The following is a 20,738-nucleotide window of genomic DNA, read 5'->3' as shown; positions in this document are numbered from 1 at the left end:
CTGTTCTTTTGTTGTTGTTGTTGTTCTGTCATGGGATAACCCAAATAAACTACTGAAAAAGTCCTTCACAATACCCTGGTGAGCATTTAGCATGGCAATTTTTATAAAATATTTTGTACTATTATTTCATGAAAGGATGTTCCATCAAGATTAATAAACTAATATTTAAATGAACTGATGATTACATAATCATATACATCGATAGAGAACAAGATCTTAGGGGAAAAATATATATCATATATATATGGTCACATCTCTGTTTTAGAAAGAAAAAAAAGTTTTGGGGGAAGGTATGAATCTATCCTGATCTATTCTCAACATAGCTCATGGAAAGCCAAGTTAAAAAAAAATTTTTAACCTAATATTTTACTTACGGTGCTCATCACTCTGCTCGGGTCCTGAAGAACATTTGCTGTACAGTTCTGTTTCCAGAAACTAGAGGATGCTTATTGCAGTTAAGCACATATTAGTCTAGGTGAAAAGACACCAATGTCTCCTACTCTGCATAGTAAATGCAGGGGACATTTTATCCTCAGACTCACTCTAAAATTTGCCTCTGCTGCACAAGTCACTTCATTTTCCTGAGGTGTCAGTCACCCAGTCTGTGCAACAGAAAATTAAGTTTCTTTTTCAGAAAATTAATGTGAGGACAAAATCATAATGTTATGAATACATGGCTGTATGGGTGCATGAGTGTAAAGCCTTTTGTATATACTAGAAGTCAAAATAGTAAGGTGGAATAAATGAAAATTCCAGAAATAAAATTAGCTTTGAATTTTAAAATGCTAATCCTTCATAAAGGGGATACTATGCACACTCAGCACTTCTGTATCAATACTATATCTTTCCAGTTAATTTTTAGTTTATTAACATAATTTAAACCAAGGTGACACAATTCCCTCTCAATAAATAATGCATACTTTAGATGGTCTTATTCTCCAGCCTCATATGGACTTCTTTAACCTCTCTTATCAAGTTATCATTGTCTTGCTTTAACAATTTTTCTGTAGTCATTAACAATGTTTTTTGCAACTTATGTTTTTTCAACTTATTGTTATGGTCAAATATTTTCAGTAAAAACTTCTGAAGAAGGTGTTGTTCTAAGCCAAGGAATAACCATACATACACCCAAGGAAAATAATAATTTTTGGAACCCGATTAGAAATAGTATCCTTCTGTTCTAGAATAGAGTCATGTCCTGTCCAACTAGCAGGTAGAGTGTAATTTGATTCAACTGCTTAGCCCCTGAAGGAGCTTTCTACTTTAATGTCTATGAAGTATGAATAAAAAGAATTTCAATAAATATAACATCACCAGCCTGTGAAATTTAATGACTTGGAAGCTGCTGAGGGAAAATAAAATCAGAAGTGTTTTGAAGATGTGCATATTAATTGAGTGCTGATAGCACAGCCTGCCCTTTCTAAACAACTGACAGCTCACGTTTTAAGATAATTGGATTTATGATTAAATTAATTATTCATTTATTTTTAAAACGATACAACAGCACACAGAGAAACTTAAAAATAGTAGAACCCCATTTGTGATATTTATAGCACATGCTTTCTTTTCATAGGCTAATTTAGGCCCATGGTGTCACACAAGACTATAATTGATGCAGTCAAGCTTATTCATTGGGATTCTTTGAGGAAACCATGACTTTTAGGTGAAAGATAAATAAAAAGCCCTACATCTATTTTGTTTCAGAATGTGGGAGTATGTATATATATATAGTGTGGTTAAGTATCTCTTGAAATTTGAGAAAATATGGAAAGATCATACTGACTCCAAACTATTTCCTCCAAGGAACTGACAAGGTGCCCACCCTACCCAATTATATTGCTTGAAATACAAAATAAAGATATTAATGGAAAATGGAGATAGTTATAATGAACAAATCAGGCAATATGATTTCTTGACTATTTGCAATTCCAAGAATTAATTTTCCAGTCAATGAACAAGACAGAGACGCTCTTGTCACGTAAGATTTAGAACCAAATATGTATTTGCAGGATTCTATTCAAACCCTTTCCTGTAGGTGTATTAATAAGAATAAATTAATTGCTCAGGGGAAAGTCATATTTTATACTACTTTGCATCACCAGAATCTAGTGCTGGCTTTGACAAAAAAAAAAAACCAAAAAAAAAAAAACCAACTGCTGCTCAAAATATCAGAAGGAATATAAAATGAAAAATAAAACATTGCAGGGGAGTTTTAGTAGGAGTTGGTAAAAGGTAATATGGAATAGAACTGATCATCACTGTGCTGTCAATGATTCATATAAAAGGATCAGGATAAAAGGAAATGAATGGAAGCAGGTGATGAATGGGAGACTTGAGGGTAACAGGGTAACCTCAGATAAGCAATAATATGCAAGTGTGCCAAAACTTTTACAAATTACTAATCTATACACTATCTCATCTGATCCTGCCAAAACTCTGTGAGACCTACTAGAGCCAGGGTTTGAACCCTTCTATTTCAGACAGATTTAAATACTACATATTTTTTTTTGTTATTTAATTTAAAAAAGATACAATCTGTTCTTGCTCTAGATTAAAAGAAAGGATATTTTGTAACTTCAGTGATTAACATATTTTCACTTTTCAATATGTGAAGTCAGTTTCCCAAAAATATGATGTCGGGGCCACCTACGTTAACAGTATTTGGTTGCTTGTTACTACAATAGATGTCTCAGCAACTTCCAAAAATAATTAGTCTCTAGGGGAATAGCCCAAGAATCTGTATTTTAATCAAGCTTCCTAGGTAATTTGTAGGCATACTAAAGTCCAAGAGCTATTCTGTAAACTGTGTTAAATAAAGATTGGAATATATTCACCACTCACAGAGAGCATGCAAAGGTGTTCTGAATTAAATAGGCCACATATTTAGCCATTGCACTTTAAAGATCAGAAGATATGCAACATTTAATATCCTACTTCTTAAAATTACATCTGCACTGCACTTAGTTGTGGGATTTTGTCTCAGTGAGATTTAAATATTGCCTGTGTCTACATCTGATTTACTTTACCATATCACAATGAACAAGGTGTTTTGATAAAAATGCTTTGACTAATACCTGGAAGGTTTCCTACTTTTAAATGAGACTTTCTTGTTGGATTATAATGACATGACTGAATGTGCTTTTAACTTCTTTAGTCGCCCCACTACAGTTCAAAATGATTTGAGATAGCAGGGCCACTATAAAGGAATGTGCTCTGTGATACCTTTCCTGTGAATCATATCTAAAAATCCAAAGCGGGATTTAATAAGTCTTTGACAGCAGGAAAAAATTCCCATGCTAGCAAGTAGACCTTTTAAATTCTTTATCTTTTGCTACCCCTCCCTACCTTGGCCACCCCAACACACAAAAAGACAACACCTGGGAAGAGATAATACTAGATTTTGAAATTCGAATTCAATTGATACTGGGTATTGTAAAAACTTCCTGGGTCATAATCTCCCTTTTGTATGGCTCTATTCCTCTGTGGAGATGGCCATGTTTAGTAGAAAGTCATTATTGATACTCTCCACTCGAAGTCATTCTCCCTAATAGCCCAGATATTAGCTGCTGCTGGTTTCTCCACAGTATTTATTGGCCCTGCAGGTAGAAGAATAGGTATTTATTCTACCTCACCAGTCTAAAGGTACACAGAATTTCTTACTGTTTTTCAACAAGAGACCCACCTACGAGAAAGGAACGAAGGTGATGATCTTGTAACTTCTTTTAGCTGCTGTTCAGATTAAGAGAGATACTCATCAGAAGACACATTGCTCCTGAAAGAGCATGATGTAACTCTTCACATTCTAATTTTTAAATAGCAGGGAAGACTGAGTCATTGCACTGATACAATGACCTTACAGTAAGAGTGCATGACAGTACGCCATTGTATTAATAGTTAACTGATGAGTGATTCCCACTCAAATAATTTAGCCCTTTATTCCTAGAAACAGCATAAGAAAATTAATTGTTAATGCACTTCAATTCAATGAAAACAATTTAAAAAGTTATTTATTTTTGAAACACATATAACAAGATATCATTGAATGTTTGTGCAATCTAATCAGACATAAGTTTGTATTGCATGTTGTTCAAAGACCAAAAAATGTGTTTTGTTTTCTTTTAAGAGTATAAAATAAAATCATATAAAATGATTTGATTCTTTTAAGAGTATAAAATAAAATCCATCCTCAGTTCAGATGGATGGTAATTTTTAATTATTCATTCCTTATTCCATACATATGTATGAAGTATCTACCAACTCAAGACATTTCTTAAGCAGCAGCATAAGTACTAGTAAATCAAATACATGTATTCAGTGAGGGAGTTTCTTGATTATAAGCTCTTTAGCAGCAAATTGTCTCATTCGTTTTTCTATATCCCATGTTGCCAAGCATCGTGACTTACACACTAAAGGTTTCCAGTGAGCATCTGTGGAACAAATGTACTGAGCAATTGCTAAAGCAAATCACCAGTCTGATTCACAGGCAGATCCATGCATGAAGGAGGAAGTGGCGAAAGAGGAAGCATAAAGTAAATAAGTAAAGGTCAGTTCCAAGAACCTTGATGAGTTGAACATGGCCTGGGCCTACACGCACACAGCATTTGACAAAGTTGAGTGGACAGAAAGCTTTCATCAAATTATGGGACCTTAAATGCCATGCACTGAACTTTTGGTTTCTTACACTGGTAATAAGTGAATTTTCATTACTAAACTGTTCTGCAAGAAAATATCTTTGCATTATTTAATCATAAGTGCTTTAGTTGATGAATGTGCTATTCTCTGGCTCTTTTCAAAGCTTCATTACAAGAACAGATATCAGGATACTCCCTAACTTCTGCATCTTGTTATCCGCATAGCATCAAGATATGTGATTTATAGTGATAACGTGGTCTTGGCAGTACAAAGAGATTTATCAGCTTTTATTAAAATCTGTTAAAATATTAATTAAATTTCCAAGAGGGCAAGAGTGGATGCATCCCTCCATTTATATAAAATTACAGAACAAACCAGGGGTCCCCAAACTTTTTACACAGAGGGCCAGTTCACTGTCCCTCAGACCGTTGGAGGGCTGCCACATACAGTGCTCCTCTCACTGACCACCAATGAAAGAGGTGGCCCTTCCGGAAGTGCGGTGGGGGGGCCGGATAAATGGCCTCAGGGGGTTGCATGCGGCCCGCGGGCCGTAGTTTGGGGACGCCTAAAGAAGGGATTTTGTAGCTTCTGTTAATATACATTTTATTTCCTCTAATGTAATTCTTTCTTTGTATCGAGTCCAAGTCTTATCAATCAGCAAATACTTTGTGAAAGACCCAGATAAGCTGCAGTTGGTAACTGAAGTAAATTCTCAAACTTTAGAATCTTAGAGTCTAGGTAACAAGCATCAGAGCAATCTCAATAGATCTACCTTTAATCCTCACTACCAAAAGAGATCTTGCCTCTGCTTTTATTAAACATACATCCAAATATCTGAAGCTTAGTGATTAATATAAATCTCAATTTTATCTTCAGATAATTTAACTGTCTTGTACTCTCTATCTCAAAATGTATCAGTGATACACTATCATTTCATAATTCATTCAACAAATATCTATTGGGCATCTATTTTATGTTACATATTATTACAGGTTACAGAAATAAAAAAGTCAATTAAGAAGTTCTTAGCTTAGTAATTAAGACAGGCTTCATCTTCTCTCAGTTTACAAACCAGATTCTGTCCAGAAGCTTAAGTATTAACACTGTGGTCTTCATATGAACCAGTGATGTAGTTACTATGATTAGCCTCAGGTCAGAGGTGGATTTAACGGCAGGTGCACTTGGCGTGTGCCCAGGGCCCCGACTTTGGAAGGGCCCCACAAAACCACAACTTTACACTTTTTTCTAATGATACCTAGTTTGGTTTCATATGTGCAATTTGAACATTAATAGTACATAATATTTTTTATTTATTTAAAAATATAGTTAACATGTATTTTTATTTTCCTTGTCTCTCTTTTTTTTAAAGAGCCCAATATTTTCTTCTGTGCCCGAGGCCTCAACCAAACTTAATCCATCTCTGCCTCAGTTAATGTATGAGAAAACAAAAGTCTCTCCCATATTTCAAGATTTAGATTAAGCTCTGTCTTTACAAAAAGGCTGAACTCTGACAATCTCCTCCCATGGGGTTTTCTTTCTTGTCTAAAATCTTGAGCAGCTGTTTGACTCACTCCTTAATACATTATAATGTTCTTTCTTATCTTTCAAATAAATGCAAGGCCTCTCCTAACTGAGGTAGAGATATTTTATTTTATTAAAAATATATATATTTTTTGTGTGTGGGGGTGTATGACAGGGACAGAGAGAGAGACAGATAGGGACAGACAGACAGGAAGGGAGAGAGATGAGAAGCATCAGTTCTTTGTTGCAGCACCTTTGTTGTTCACCAATTGCTCTCTCATATGTGCCTTGACCAGGGGACTACAGCTGACTAAGTGACCCCTTGCTCAAGCCAGAGACCTTGGGTGCAAGCTAGTGAGCCTTGTTCAAACCAGATGAGCCCACGCTCAAGCTGGCAACCTTGGGGTTTCAAACATGGGTCCTCCACATCCTAGTCAGACGCTCTATCCACTGTGCCACCACCTGGTCAGGCTATTTTTAAAAAATATTTTCAAAGACTTTATTCATTTTAGAGAGAGAAAGAGAAATCAAGAGAGAGGGAGAGAAAGGGGGAGAAGCAGGAAGCATCAACTCCCATATGTGCCTTGACCAGGCAAGCCCAGGGTTTCAAACTGGTGACCTCGGCATTTCAGGTAAATGCTTTATCCACTGAACCACCACAGGTCAGGCCTAAAGGTAGGAATATATATATATATATATATATATATATATATATATATATATATATATATATATATATTTTTTTTTTTTCTATTTTCCTGAAGCTGGAAATGGGAAGAGACAGTCAGACAGACTCCCGCATGCGTCCGACCGGGATCCACCCAGCACGCCCACGAGGGGGCAACGCTCTGCCCACCAGGGGGTGATGCTCTGCCCCTTGGGGGCATCGCTCTGTTGCTACCAGAGCCACTCTAGCACCTGGGGCAGAGGTCAAGGAGCCATCCCCAGCGCGCGGCCCATCTTTGCTCCAATGGAGCCTCGGCTGTGGGAGGGGAAGAGAGAGACAGAGAGGAAGGAGAGGGGGAGGGGTGGAGAAGCAGATGGGCGCTTCTCCTGTGTGCCCTGGCCGGGAATCGAACCTGGGACTCCTGCACGCCAGGCCGACGCTCTACCACTGAGCTAACCGGCCAGGGCAAGGTAGGAATATTTTAATAGAAAACATATTTAAAGACAATTTCAGAGGTTGAGAAAATGGTATTTTGAAGTAGTGGTTTCTTTGTCAAATTTTGGTATTTTTGATAGGTCTTAATGGCTTATGAAGATAATAAGTAGAATAGAATATCTAACTTTGAAACTGTCCTGGATATATGGTAATAGCACTTTCAAATTTTTTATTATCAAGACCGTGGATAAAGTAAGATCTTATTCATATGGCTAGCTCATTTTGGGCATGTTGTTTCAGCATCTGCAAATGGAAATAATAATATGTAACTGTGAGAATTATATGAAAAATATACACAAGACATGTATGTGAGTTTTTTTCATCCTTAACATGATTGGAAGTTACTAAAAACATTAAAATAAAAAAATAATAACATGCCTTACATATATCTTCATATTTCTACTAAGGCTTAAATACTTTGCACAGAGCATATGACCAACAAATATATGTGTGTGCATGTGTATATGTTTAATGCCTCATAAGGTTTAGATGTCACAGGAGAAAAGGGATAATTAAGCACCACACCTATAAATCACTATGCAACTGTCTCCTTTTAGAATTCTTAAAGCACAAGAATCACTATAAATAGTTAACATTGGTTTGAGAATAATTCCATGCATTTCTACAATTAGGAGGAATGATATGAAACCATCTCTCTTAAAGGAACTAACGAGTTCTCTAATGCAGTGCAACTGCTGATACAATTTGCAGTGCCAATATGTAAAATCATTTATTTACTGAGCAAATGTAGATATAGTTATAGGGGTAATTTTATTTGTTTAAACTATTTAAATGCATATCATGTACAATACATTGGGTCCTAGAGATTCAACAGATCCAGGATGTATGGTCCTCAGCTTCAAGAAGAGTATGGACCTTTAAGAAAAAAACACTAACTGGAGTAGGAGGTGAAGAAAAGGGAGGAGTTTAAGTATGTGTTCTTACCAATAGGCTTCCCCACTGAGGTGGAAGAAGCTGCCATTTGTCAAAGGGCAGGCAGGGCTTTGGTGGGAAAGGAGCTGATAAAGAAATTCATTTTGAATGTGTAAAATTTTAGTTTCTTTTTTTGTGTGACAGAGACGGAGAAAGAGACAGAGAGAGGGACAAATAGGAACAGACAGACAGGAAGGGAGAGAGATGAGATGCATCAATTCTTCGTTGCAGTTCCTTAGTTGTTCATGGATTGTTTTCTCATGTGTTCCTTGACCAGGGGCTCCAGCAGAGTGAGTGACCCCTTGCTCAAGCCAGTGACCTTGGGCTCAAGCCAGCAACCTTGGACTTCAAGCCAGTGACCTTTGGGCTCAAACCAGCAATCATGGAGGCATGTCTGTGATCCCACACTCAAGCCAGCTACCCCATGCTCAAGCTGGTGAGCCCACGCTCAAGCCAGATGAGTCTGCACTCAAGCCTCCAATCTCGGAGTTTCAAACTTGGGTCCCCTGTGTGCCACTCTGACGCTCTGTCTACTGCGCCACCACCTGGTCAGGCTAGTTTCCAATTGAATGTCAAAGTGGAGATATCAAGTAGACATTTGAATAAATGAGACCTGCATTTGGAGGCAACATAAGAGATGGGAATAGGTACTATATTTAAAGTAATCTGCATAGAAACAATCTTTGAAGCACAGTAATAGGTACCTTCTAGCCTGTTTTATGTAACAGAGAAATGTAGAGAAGATAAAAGACACAGCAGAAATGTAAACCTGAAATAATTTTTATTTCCCGCACAATGGCACTTTTAGTAACTAAAAAATTAAACAAAGGAAGGAAGTAGTATCTATTGGCATGAGCCCTGTGGCTCTGTGCTTTCTGACTAGAATTATTTACTTTCTTTATGAGTTAAGAAATACCTTTGGCTCTTGTTCAAAAGTTCTTGTTAATGTAAAAGGTTTTTTTTAAAAAAATATATCCTGGTGTTTTAAAGATTTAGAACTATCACGACTACAGTTTCAGTTTCTTAGACTAAAGATCTCAGAAATTCATAAGTTTTAGAATGTAAAAATTTGTACTCTCTTAAGGTACTCTCTTATAAGGTTTATTACAGCTATTAAATAACCTTTAGTTTTATTCAATAAACTGTCAATGTTGGGTTTAATATGGCTGTATTTCTGGTTTCAAATCTTAAATTATCATTGACACATGAAATAATTTTTATTTAGTTTGAAAATTATACTCCTTTCATGACTATGTAGAATGATATAATGATCTTCCCAGTGAAGGTAAAAAGGAAGGTTTTAAAATTAACCAGAAAACCTCAGACAAAATGAAATATTTCTTTTTCTTTTTCTTTTTTTTTTTTTTTTGCATTTTTCTGAAGCTGGAAATGGGGAAGCAGTCAGACCGACTCCCACATGCACCCAACCAGGATCCACCAGGGGGCGATGCTTTGCCCCTCTGGGGCATTGCTCTATTGCATCCAGAGCCATTCTAGCACCTGAGGCAGAGGCCACAGAGCCATCCTCAGCATCCGGGCCATCTTTGCTCCAATGGAGCCTCGGCTGCAGGAGGGGAAGAGAGAGACAGAGAGGAAGAAGAGGGGGAGGGTTGGAGAAGCAGATGGGCGCTTCTCCTGTGTGCCCTGTCCGGGAATCAAACCCGGGACTCCTGCACGCCAGGCCAACGCTCTACCACTGAGCCAACGGGCCAGGGCCAGAAAATATTTTTTACTTGAATTGTCTAAGTAACCATCCAGTTTATATTTATATTTTATTGAGATATAAAATTTTTAATAATAATAACCAGAACATTACTGTTTAGTATTTCTTAATAATTAATATTGTTCTATCATGAGACAGTTTATGCTTTTGACCCCATCATGTCATTGTTTATTCACCTTCCATGGTATCCATTTTTAACTGCCATTTGTTTGATTAGTGTGTCTTGAAATTCTGGGAAAGAGACTGTGTAGTTATTTATATTTCATGTACCTAAACTTCTTTGACTCTCAGTTTTACAGCAGAGTCAAGAAGCACCATGTGTTTTCCTTTATATTGCTTTTAAAACACATTATATAATGAGATATTGGCAATTTGCCTCACGGCCTGGTCTTCTAAGAAGTGAAAATTTTCAAGTTGCAAATCTCTTGCCCTTATAGAAATGGACTTGCATTTAAGAAACTAAGAATATACAGATGTTGAATAAGTTATGTCTCTAAAGTGATTAGCATTTCTGTCAAGTAACAATATCTGAACTAATTAGCATTTCTGTCAAGTAACAATATCTGAACTAAATGGTATTATTCCTAACATACACGTGGGAGGCTTGTCGATTATTAAAGATGCTCATCCTCAGGTCTTCCTCAAAAATGTCAATGGTATTGATTATTTAGTTATGATTCTGTCATCTGTTGGTGTGTGTCCTTCTTTGGAAGAATTCCATTTTTTTCTTTTGCAATTAATAGTTTATTTTTTATTAGAGTAAATACTAAATATGACTTTTCACAGAAAAATTCTACCTTGGCTGGTACACAATAGTTTACTGAGAATGAAAACTCCCCCTAACTCATCTTGAGTATACATATTATTTTATAAAGCTGAAAAAGTCTATTTATCACATTTTTAGGGATATACATATTTGCAAAGATTTTGAACCTGAGAAATGCTCAGCTATGCTGTAGTTATGTCCTTCCGGCCATTTGCTGTTAATTGTGTGTAATCTGTGCGTTTTCACCATCAGACAGGCCTAATGCAAAGAAGCAACTTTTCAGCAGTAGATCCCTGTTTAGCCTTACCAGCTAGCTGGTTATCTGTCCAGAAATAAGCTACATAAGGAGAATACATTCTTGAGATATGGTTGTTTTTTAGAAGATTTGAATTTATTCTTTCATTGAACAAATATTTTAGCAAACTTTCATGCAAAGATGAAAGGATAGGGAAGAAGACTCAATGTCGTCACGATGTCCATTCTTTCCAACTTGATCTGTAGATTGAATACAATACCAATAAAAATACCAGCAAGATTTTTTTTGTTATTTGTGTACTGGAAAAATGATTCAAAAGTTTGGTTGGAGAGGCAAAAGACCCAGAATTTTCAACATAATATTCAAAGAGAAGAACAAAGTCAGCAGTCTGTCACTACTGACTTCAAGACTTACTATAAAGTATAGTTATCAAGAGGGTGTGATATTGGGGAAAGAAGTGACAGCTAGATCAATGGAATAGAACAGAGAGATCAGAAATATACCCACAAAAATATGGTCAACTGATCTTTGACAAAGGAGCAAAGGCAACATAGAGTGGAGCAAAAATAATCTTTTGAACAAATGGTGCTGCAACAACTGGATATCCGCATGCAAAAATGAATCTAAATATAGACTTCAAATTCTTTACCAAAAAAAAAAAAAAAAAAAGACTCAAAATGGATCACAGACCTAAACATAAAATGAAAAACTATAAATCTTCTGGAAGATAACATAGAAGAAAATTTAGGTGACCTTAGGCAAGGTGATGACTTTTTAGATACAACACCAAAGGCTCAATATGTGAAACAAATAATTGATAAACTGTACTTCATCAATATTAAAAATCTCCTGTGCTACAAAAGACAATTTGAAAGAATGTTATGACAAGCCATAGATTGGAGAAAATATTTTCAAAATGCACATCTGATAAAGAACTGCTATCTAAAAAATACAAACAACTTTGCCTGATCAAGTGGGATAGCAGATCAGCCTGGGACACAAAGAACCCAGGTTCAAAAACCTCGAGGTAGCTGGCTTGAGCACAGGCTCATCTGGCTTGAGCACGGAGTCCCCAGCTTAAGCATGGGATCACAGACACAACCCAATGGTCGCTGGCTTGAGCCCAAAGGTCACTGGCTTGAAGCCCCAGCTTGCTGTCTTGAGTGAGGGGTCACTGGCTTGGATGGAGCCCCTGGTCAAGGCACTAATGAGAACACAATCAATGAACAACTAAGGTGCCACAACTATGAGTTGATGCTTCTCATCTCTCTCCCTTCCTGTCTGTCCCTGTCTGTTTGTCCCTGTCTCTCCCACTCTCTCTCATTAAAATAAACAAATAGTGCCCTTGCCGGTTGGCTCAATGGTAGAGCATCAGCCTGGTGTGTGGATGTCCCAGGTTCGAGTCCCAGCCAGGGCACACAGTTGAAGGGCCCATTCTACCCTTCCTCCTCTTTTTTCTCTGTATCTCTCTCTTCCCCTCCACAGCCAAGGCTCCATTGGAGCAAAGTTGGCCCCAGGTGCTGAGAACAGCTCCATGGCCTCCACCTCAGATGGTAGAATGGCTCCCACTGCAATGAAGCAATGGTCCAGAGGGGCAGAGCATCACCCCATGTGGGCATGCCAGGTGGATCCTGGAAGGGCGCATGCAGGAGTCTGACTTTCTACCTCCCTGCTTCTCACTTCAGAAAAATACAATAAATGAATGAATGAATAAATAAATAAATAATTCTTATAGCTAACAAGAAAACAACCTGATTTAAAATGGATAAAATATCTGAACAGACATATCACCAAAAATATATGAAGACGACAAATATGCATATGAGAAGATTCTCGGTATTCTACATCAATAGGGAATTACAAATTAAATTTTTTATTTTATTTTACTTAATCATTTTTAGAGAGGAGAGAGAGAGGGAGAGAGAGACAGAGAGGGAGAGAGAGGAGAGAGAGACAGAGACAGAAGGGGGAGAAGCTGGAAGCATCAACTCCCATATGTGCCTTGACCAGGCAAGCCTAGGGTTTCTAACGGGCGACCTCAGCATTTCCAGGTCGACGCTTTATCCACTGCGCCACCACAGGTCAGGCGGGAATTACAAATTAAAACAAGAAGGAGATATCACTACACACCAAGTAGAATGGCCCATATTCAGGACACTAACATTAGCAAATGCTGGTGAGGAGCAATAAAAATTCTCAATCATCGCTGCTTAGAGAACAAAATAAAAGACAGTATGGCAGTGTCTTACAAAAACTAAACATAAAACATACTTTTACCATAAGATCCAACAATCAACGCTTCTTGGTATTTACCCCAGAGTTGAAAAGTCTACACAAAAACCTGTAGTGGATGTTTATTGCAACTTTTTTCGTAATTGCCAAAACCTAGAAGCAAACAAGATGCCCTTTAGTAGGCATATGGATAAACTATGGTACATCCAGAGAATGGAATATTGTTCAGTACTAAAAAGAAATGAGCTAGAAACCATGAAAGTACATGGAGGAAACTTAAATACATATTACTAAGTGAAAAAAAAAAGCCAATCTGAAAAGGAAACTCGCTGCATGATTCCAACTCTACGACACTCTGGAAACACACAACTATATGGACTGTAAAATGTTCAGTGGCAGCCCTGGCCGGTTGGCTCAGTGGTAGAGCATCGGCCTGGCATGCAGAGGTCCCGGGTTTGATTCCAGCTGGGGCACACGGGAGAAGCGCCCATCTGCTTCTCCACCCCTCCCCCTCTCCTTCCTCTCTGTCTCTCTCTTCCCCTCCCGCAGCGAGGCTCCATTGGAGCAAAGATGGCCCGGGCGCTGGGGATGGCTCCTTGGCCTCTGCCCCAGGCGCTGGAGTGGCTCTGGTCGCAACAGAGTGACGCCTCAGAGGGGCAGAGCATCGCCCCCTGGTGGGCGTGCCGGGTGGATCCCGGTCGGACGCATGTGGGAGTCTGTCTGACTGTCTCTCCCCATTTCCAGCTTCAGAAAAATACAAAAAAAAAAAAGTTCAGTGGCTGCCACTCATGGCATTGGGGGACAGATGAATAAGCAGAGACTGTGAATATTTTTAGGACAGTGAAAATACTCTGTGTGATGTTAGAATGATAGATAATTGTTATTGTACATTTGTCCAGACCCATAGAATATAGAACATTAATAGTGAATCCAATGTAAACTGTGGACTTTGGGTTATAAAGATGTGTCGTTATAGATTCATCTATTTTTAACAAACATACCACTCTGGTGTGGTATGTTCATACTGGAAAAGGCTATACATATATGGAGGCAGTTGGTATATGGGAATACTCTGTACTTTCTGCTCAGTTTTGCAACAAACCAGAAACTGCTCAAAAAAAAAAAAGCTATTCAAATTATAGTAATAAAAAGATAGGGAGAAATAAAATGCAATGGGAAGTTCCAAGAGAAGCTAATGTTCCCAGTTGGCTTACAAATGACCTTAGGAGTAGTCCAGTATCTCTGTTATTCTCAGAATTTATCACTAATATCTTTGTGTTTGATTTTTATTAATAATTTTTGTATAGTTTTAGAACTTAATATCCCAGGGAGAACAGTCCAGTTAAAGAAATCACTTATTTGTCGAACACCTACTATGTTTCTGATACTGGGCAGGTGTTTTACTTACATCTTTCACCTTCACAATAACCTGCAGGTAACTGTTATTAACCCAATTAACAAATCAAGAAAATAAGGTCAGTGTAGTTAAACACCTTGCCGTTGATAATAAATGATGGCACCTGGACCGTCCCCTTCCCAGCACCATGCTCATCTTCCTTCTCTTCATCATCGGAATATGTATAATGGTTTGACTCTGCCAGGGTTTCTGTCAAACTTTATTTATTTATTTATTTATTTATTTATTTATTTTGTATTTTTCTGAAGCTGGAAACGGGGAGAGACAGTCAGACAGACACCCGCATGCGCCCGACCGGGATCCACCCGGCACGCCCACCAGGGGGCGACGCTCTGCCCACCAGGGGGCGATGCTCTGCCCCTCCGGGGCGTCGCTGTGCCGTGACCAGAGCCACTCTAGCGCCTGGGGCAGAGGCCAAGGAGCCATCCCCAGCACCCGGGCCATCTTTGCTCCAATGGAGCCTTGGCTGCGGGAGGGGAAGAGAGAGACAGAGAGGAAGGAGGGGGTGGGGGGTGGAGAAGCAAATGGGCGCTTCTCCTATGTGCCCTGGCCGGGAATCGAACCCGGGTCCCCTGCATGCCAGGCCGACGCTCTACCGCTGAGCCAACCGGCCAGGGCCAAACTTTGTATTTTAATTATCTCTTAATACTATGACACACTGAAATGGATAACATGACTCCACTTTTCATCTGAGGACATATATTCAGAGAATTGGAGTAGATTTCTTTTTTTGCTGTGATAAAACATGCACAATTTATATGTTTTTTTAAAACCTTAGGTAGCCAATCAGTGATAACAGACTTGAATTATGTCTTTAATATTATTATTTATAATTCAAATCCACTTAAAAAATACCATAAGAAGGAATAAATATACCAATCCTGAATAGAAGAAAATATAAAAAATAACTTTTAAATTGTATATATTAAAATTTATGAATAAATTTAAAAGTCAAAATATAAAGTGAGGCAAAGAATCAAAATATTACAGACTGTTATAAGGAGCTCACAGCAACAGATGTGAAAAAATATCAAGGTCACAATAGATAAATAGATGAAGACATGACTTGATGACATGTGCCTTTATCAAGCAAGCCAAGGTTTCAAACCAGCGACCTCAGTATTCCAGGGGTATGCTTTAAATACTGCACCACCCCAGATCAGGCACCTCTCTATTTCATAATATTTACTTTATTTATAGTTTTTGTCCCAAGTAAATTTACTTCAAAGAAAATACTACATTACACAACCTTGTAGTCATTATAGCAATCAACTGCAAACTACCTGGATTATAGGTGTCATTATAGATGTTTTTACAATCTATAATCAGCTTATTTGATGATAATGTTATTTATTTTCATATAGCATACAATTATCACTAAGAATATCTTGCTTCTAAAGAGTTAACTATAGCCCTGGCCGATTGGCTCAGTGGTAGAGCATTGGCCTGGTGTGCAGGAGTCCCGGGTTCAATTCCTGGACAGGGCACACAGGAGAAGTGCCCATCTGCTTCTCCACCCCACCCCCTCTCCTTCTTCTCTGATTCTCTCTTTCCCTCCCACAGCCAAGGCTCCACTGGAGCAGAGTTGACCCAGGTGTTGAGGATGGCTCTGTGGCCTCTGCCTCAGGCACTAGAATGGCTCTGGTTGCAACGGAGTGACACCCCAGATGGGCAGAGCATCGCCCCCTTGGTGGGCATGCCAGGTGGATCTCAGTCAGGCACATGTGGGAATCTGTCTGACTGCCTCCCCGTTTCCAACTTCAGAAAAATACAAAAATAAAAAAAGAGTTAACTATATTTTCTTTATCTTGTTACAAATCAGTAAATGCCCAACAAATGAATAATATACAAAATAAAGTTGCACTCAAGGTAAAAGTCACAATATATATAGGATTGCAATGAAAAATTTATATATCTCTATGATACGTATTACACATCCTCTCTCATTCCAGAAACTGTATTTTCCCGGCATACATAGAAAATCAGGATAAGACTGAGAGAATTTTCTTATTTCAGGCTTCAGTTAGTTTCTTAATTTCTCTACTTGCTGACACATCTTTTTATTTTGTGGTGGTAACATTAGTCCCTTCCTCAATTCCAAACTTCTTGCTTCTTATCTACCTTCTTCTTATTGTTTCTAATCTATGCCATCTTGACACATTTTCAATAATAGGAAAAGAAGGTAAAGAGGACAAGAGAACCACTCTGGGTGCAGTATAAAATTCTTATATTTATTTATTTTTGGGGAGTCTAATATCTGGTATTTCTTTGAACAGAAGGAAGGATCTTTGTTATTTTCTCAGAATATTTTACTAAGCTTACAGATTCCAGAGAATATATATATATCAGAGAAGTGGACATTATTTTATTGTAGGAGGGATACAGGAACATTTTTTGGAGAAATAGTAAATAAAATACTGCTTAGCTAATTATTCTTTCAAAAGAGATGCTGATGAATGTTCTATAAGGAAAGAGCAAAATGTCCTGTGTTTAGCATTTGATAAATGATTTAATATGTATAATTAAGGTCATCATAATGCTTCAACATATCAACTTGAAAAACCGTGACATTAATTTCATCTTGCACGAGTCAACTCCAATACACAGCTCATTTATTAACAATCTCTGAATAAACCAAGGTTGGGTGTTCTGACCTCACTGCCCTTCAGACTCCCCAGTCATGTTTATTTTGCTTTTGAAAAATTTTTAACTTTACATGGAATATAAAAGAATTAATCCAAAATGTCACAAAGGAAGCAAAATAGTGTAAGAAAATCTCACTAACAGATAAAAAGATCATTAAACATGCCAACCTTGTTTTAAAGACTAAGATAATCTCTTCCTTTGGGAAAATAAAAACATTTTTAAGTATGTTTAGCTTTCTCACTTTGTTTCACAAGAGAAAATTTTATAGTGGAAACTAATGTTCTATTAAAATTAATAAAAAGTTTTAAAAATTATTGTAAGACATTGTGGGTGTATGTGTTATTTATCCATGAGTCTGTTTAACTGAACATTCCACTTTGGGTGTTCATCTAGAACAGTTATCAAGTGTGCGGTACTAATAGCAAAGAAATTGAACTTTCATGTGAATAATACTGAGTAAATATGACCCCTGAGCCCAATGTAGGAGGATTAAACTTAAATGTTAAGTTAGCTATTATGATGGCACACTGAAAGACAGTGAGGTCTGGTGAAGGGAAAATATTTATATGTCAAATTGTTCTGACATAGTCACAAAACAAGGGTGTTCACATTTGCAATTATTTTGGTGAAATTCACTTTTTAGAGCAATTCAAAACCAAGTGGTTAGTGCTTTAGAATATAAATACACCTTGCATTTTTAGATTTTGAAAGATATAGACAAATAGTTCAAATAGGCTAAATTTTAGAAAAAAATAATGTACAGAGGCAAACATATTAGATATATCAGTTTCTTTATCAAATGTATTTAACTCTAGAAAATGATTCCATCACAAAACTCCTCAATTAGAATTTTATTAGACAAGCCTACAAGTATATACAATTATGCTTCTGTTTTTTTTAAAAAAACCTTTACTTAATGTTTACTTTACTGATTTTAGAGAAAGAGGAAGGGGGAAAGAGAGAGAGAACATCAATTTCTTCCTGTATATGCTCTGATCGGGGATCAAACTGGCAACCTCTGCTCTTCCTGACAGTGCTCTAACCCAGGGGTCCCCAAGCTACGGCCCGAGGGCCACATGTGGCCCCCTGAGGCCATTTATCCGGCCCCCGCCGCACTTCCAGAAGGGGCACCTCTTTCATTGGTGGTCAGTGAGAGGAGCATAGTTCCCATTGAAATACTGGTCAGTTTGTTGATTTAAATTTACTTGTTCTTTATTTTAAATATTGTATTTGTTCCTGTTTTGTTTTTTTACTTTAAAATAAGATATGTGCAGTGTGCTTAGGGATTTGTTCATAGTGGTTTTTTTTATAGTCCGGCCCTCCAACTGTCTGAGGGACAGTGAACTGGCCCTCTGTGTAAAAAGTTTGGGGACCCCTGCTCTAACCAATCAAACTATCCAGCCAGTGCCTTATGCTTCTGTCTTGAAGCAGAAAAATATCTGTTTGCTGAGGTGGGAAAAAGCAAAGCTAACAGAAATATGTTCAATACACACACACACACACACACACACACACATATTATAATAGGAAATGTGGTATAGAAATAGACATTACATATTTTAATAACTATAATAGAATTTTTTTGTGATAATATTGCCCACATTAGAGCATTATGGTGTATTTTTGTTCACTGTAGTATCTTTAAAAAAAAATTAAGGTGAAAGTGGCAATAGATATGGCTCAGTCAAATTTCTAGACAAAAAAAAGACACATGCAAAGCAATTAAGAACTACAAATTGATAGTTACAAAGTAGTCATGGGGATGTAAAGTACAGCATAAGGAATATAGTCAATAATATTGTAGTAACTACTTATAGTGCTGGGTAGGTACATAAAATATTGGAAAACCTTAAATAGTAAGTTCTGTTTTTTACTAAAAAAATGTTAGCAATATTTAACCTGTGGTTATTTTATGTTTTCCAGGTTCATAGAAATGATATCCATACTCAAAGTTAAAAATATTTGTGATAAAAATAATCAGCAGAGTAAAAAAGAAATAATTTTATCTTGAGATAGACACTGACTTTTGCCTTCAAGTGTGAGCAAAGAGAGAGGTGTTAGTAAATTAACATAATTTCCTTAAAAATCAAGAGTAAGTTAGGATGCCTATTTCCAAACCTATGCAACATTATACTTGAGTCCTCAGCTTAGGATCAGAAAAATAAATATAAAAGATGAAAAAAAAGCTATTATACACAGACAATATGATAGTCTACATAGAAAATTTAAAACAAATTTAGAAATTATAACTATTAGTATAGTAATTTTATTATATATGATTTATTATAAAAATTAGTTGCAGTCTTTATTTATAATAGCCAATATTTGGAAGCAGCCCACGTGTCCATCAGTAGATGATAAAAAAAAGCTGTGGTACAGTAACATAATGTAAGACTACCCAGCTATAAAAACAAAGGAACTTGAACCTTTGAAACAGCACGATGGACCTGGAGAGCATGATGCTAAGTGAAATAAGCCAGTCAGAGAAAGACAAGTACCGTAGGATTCCACTTCATTTGGAATCTAACAAACAAAATAGAAACATACTCATAAACGGAGAACAGACTGACAGCTGTCAGAGGGAAGCAGGTAGTGAGGTTGGGTGAAAATGATAAAAGGATTAAGCAAAAAATAAAAATGAAAACAAAAAATAAAAAAACAAAACTCATTGACACAGACAACAGTATGGTGATTACCAGAGGGGAAGGAGGGTGGAGGGATGTTGACAAGGTTATAAGAGGGAGAAAACAAAAGAAAGAAGTAGTTGCAGTCCTATATACAAGTAGCAAATAGTTAGAATGCAGTTAAGAATATTTACATTAGCAATAAACTCAGACATTTAGAAAATATTTCACAAAAGTGGTATAAAATCTCTTTGGAGAAAATCACAAAGCTTTATTAACAGGCTTTGAAGAAGACTTAATCAAATGGAGAGATATTGCTAAACATCCATGAATAGGAAAATTCAATATATTAAAGATTTCAATCTTCCCCCAAATTGACCTATAAATTCCATACAGTTACAGTCAAAATACCAACAGAGTATACTAGGGAGTTTAGTAAGAAGTTTTAAAAAGTTAGGTTGATCAGCAAATAACCAAGAATAGTCAAGATAACTTTGAAAAAGGAACAGGTGGGGCCTTACTTCAGCAGATACATGATTTATTATAATGTTATAATAATTAAGACAGTATATAACAGTGCAGAGGTAGAATAATAAAGCAGTGGCACAAAATAGGATGTACAGAAACAGACCCACCATGCAAAGAGAATTGATAATGTTAGGAACATCTTTGCAACTCGGAAGAGAAGGAGGATCATTTAATAATTGGGCACTGGGGCAACTGATGATTGAACCATGATGATCCAATTTTCACATTAATTCTAAGTTGAATAAATAAAATAAATTTGTAGCACAATACTTCAAAGCTTTTAGAAAAAAAGAATTAT

At 37.0% G+C, this 20,738-nt stretch overlaps 1 protein-coding gene across 4 annotated transcripts in view; it reads right to left on the bottom strand.

The window, feature by feature from the left end:
- Positions 1-20,738, bottom strand: part of CNTN1 (contactin 1) — a 374,840-nt gene that overhangs the window by 189,673 nt on the left and 164,429 nt on the right. The gene's annotated exons all lie outside the window — the stretch shown is intronic.

The sequence above is a fragment of the Saccopteryx leptura genome, chromosome 2 (genome assembly GCF_036850995.1).
Source record: "Saccopteryx leptura isolate mSacLep1 chromosome 2, mSacLep1_pri_phased_curated, whole genome shotgun sequence".
In the NCBI taxonomy this organism is placed as follows: Eukaryota; Metazoa; Chordata; class Mammalia; order Chiroptera; family Emballonuridae; genus Saccopteryx; species Saccopteryx leptura.
The sequence above is the reverse complement of the archived record's forward strand: the minus strand, read 5'-3'. Positions and strand labels throughout refer to the sequence as shown.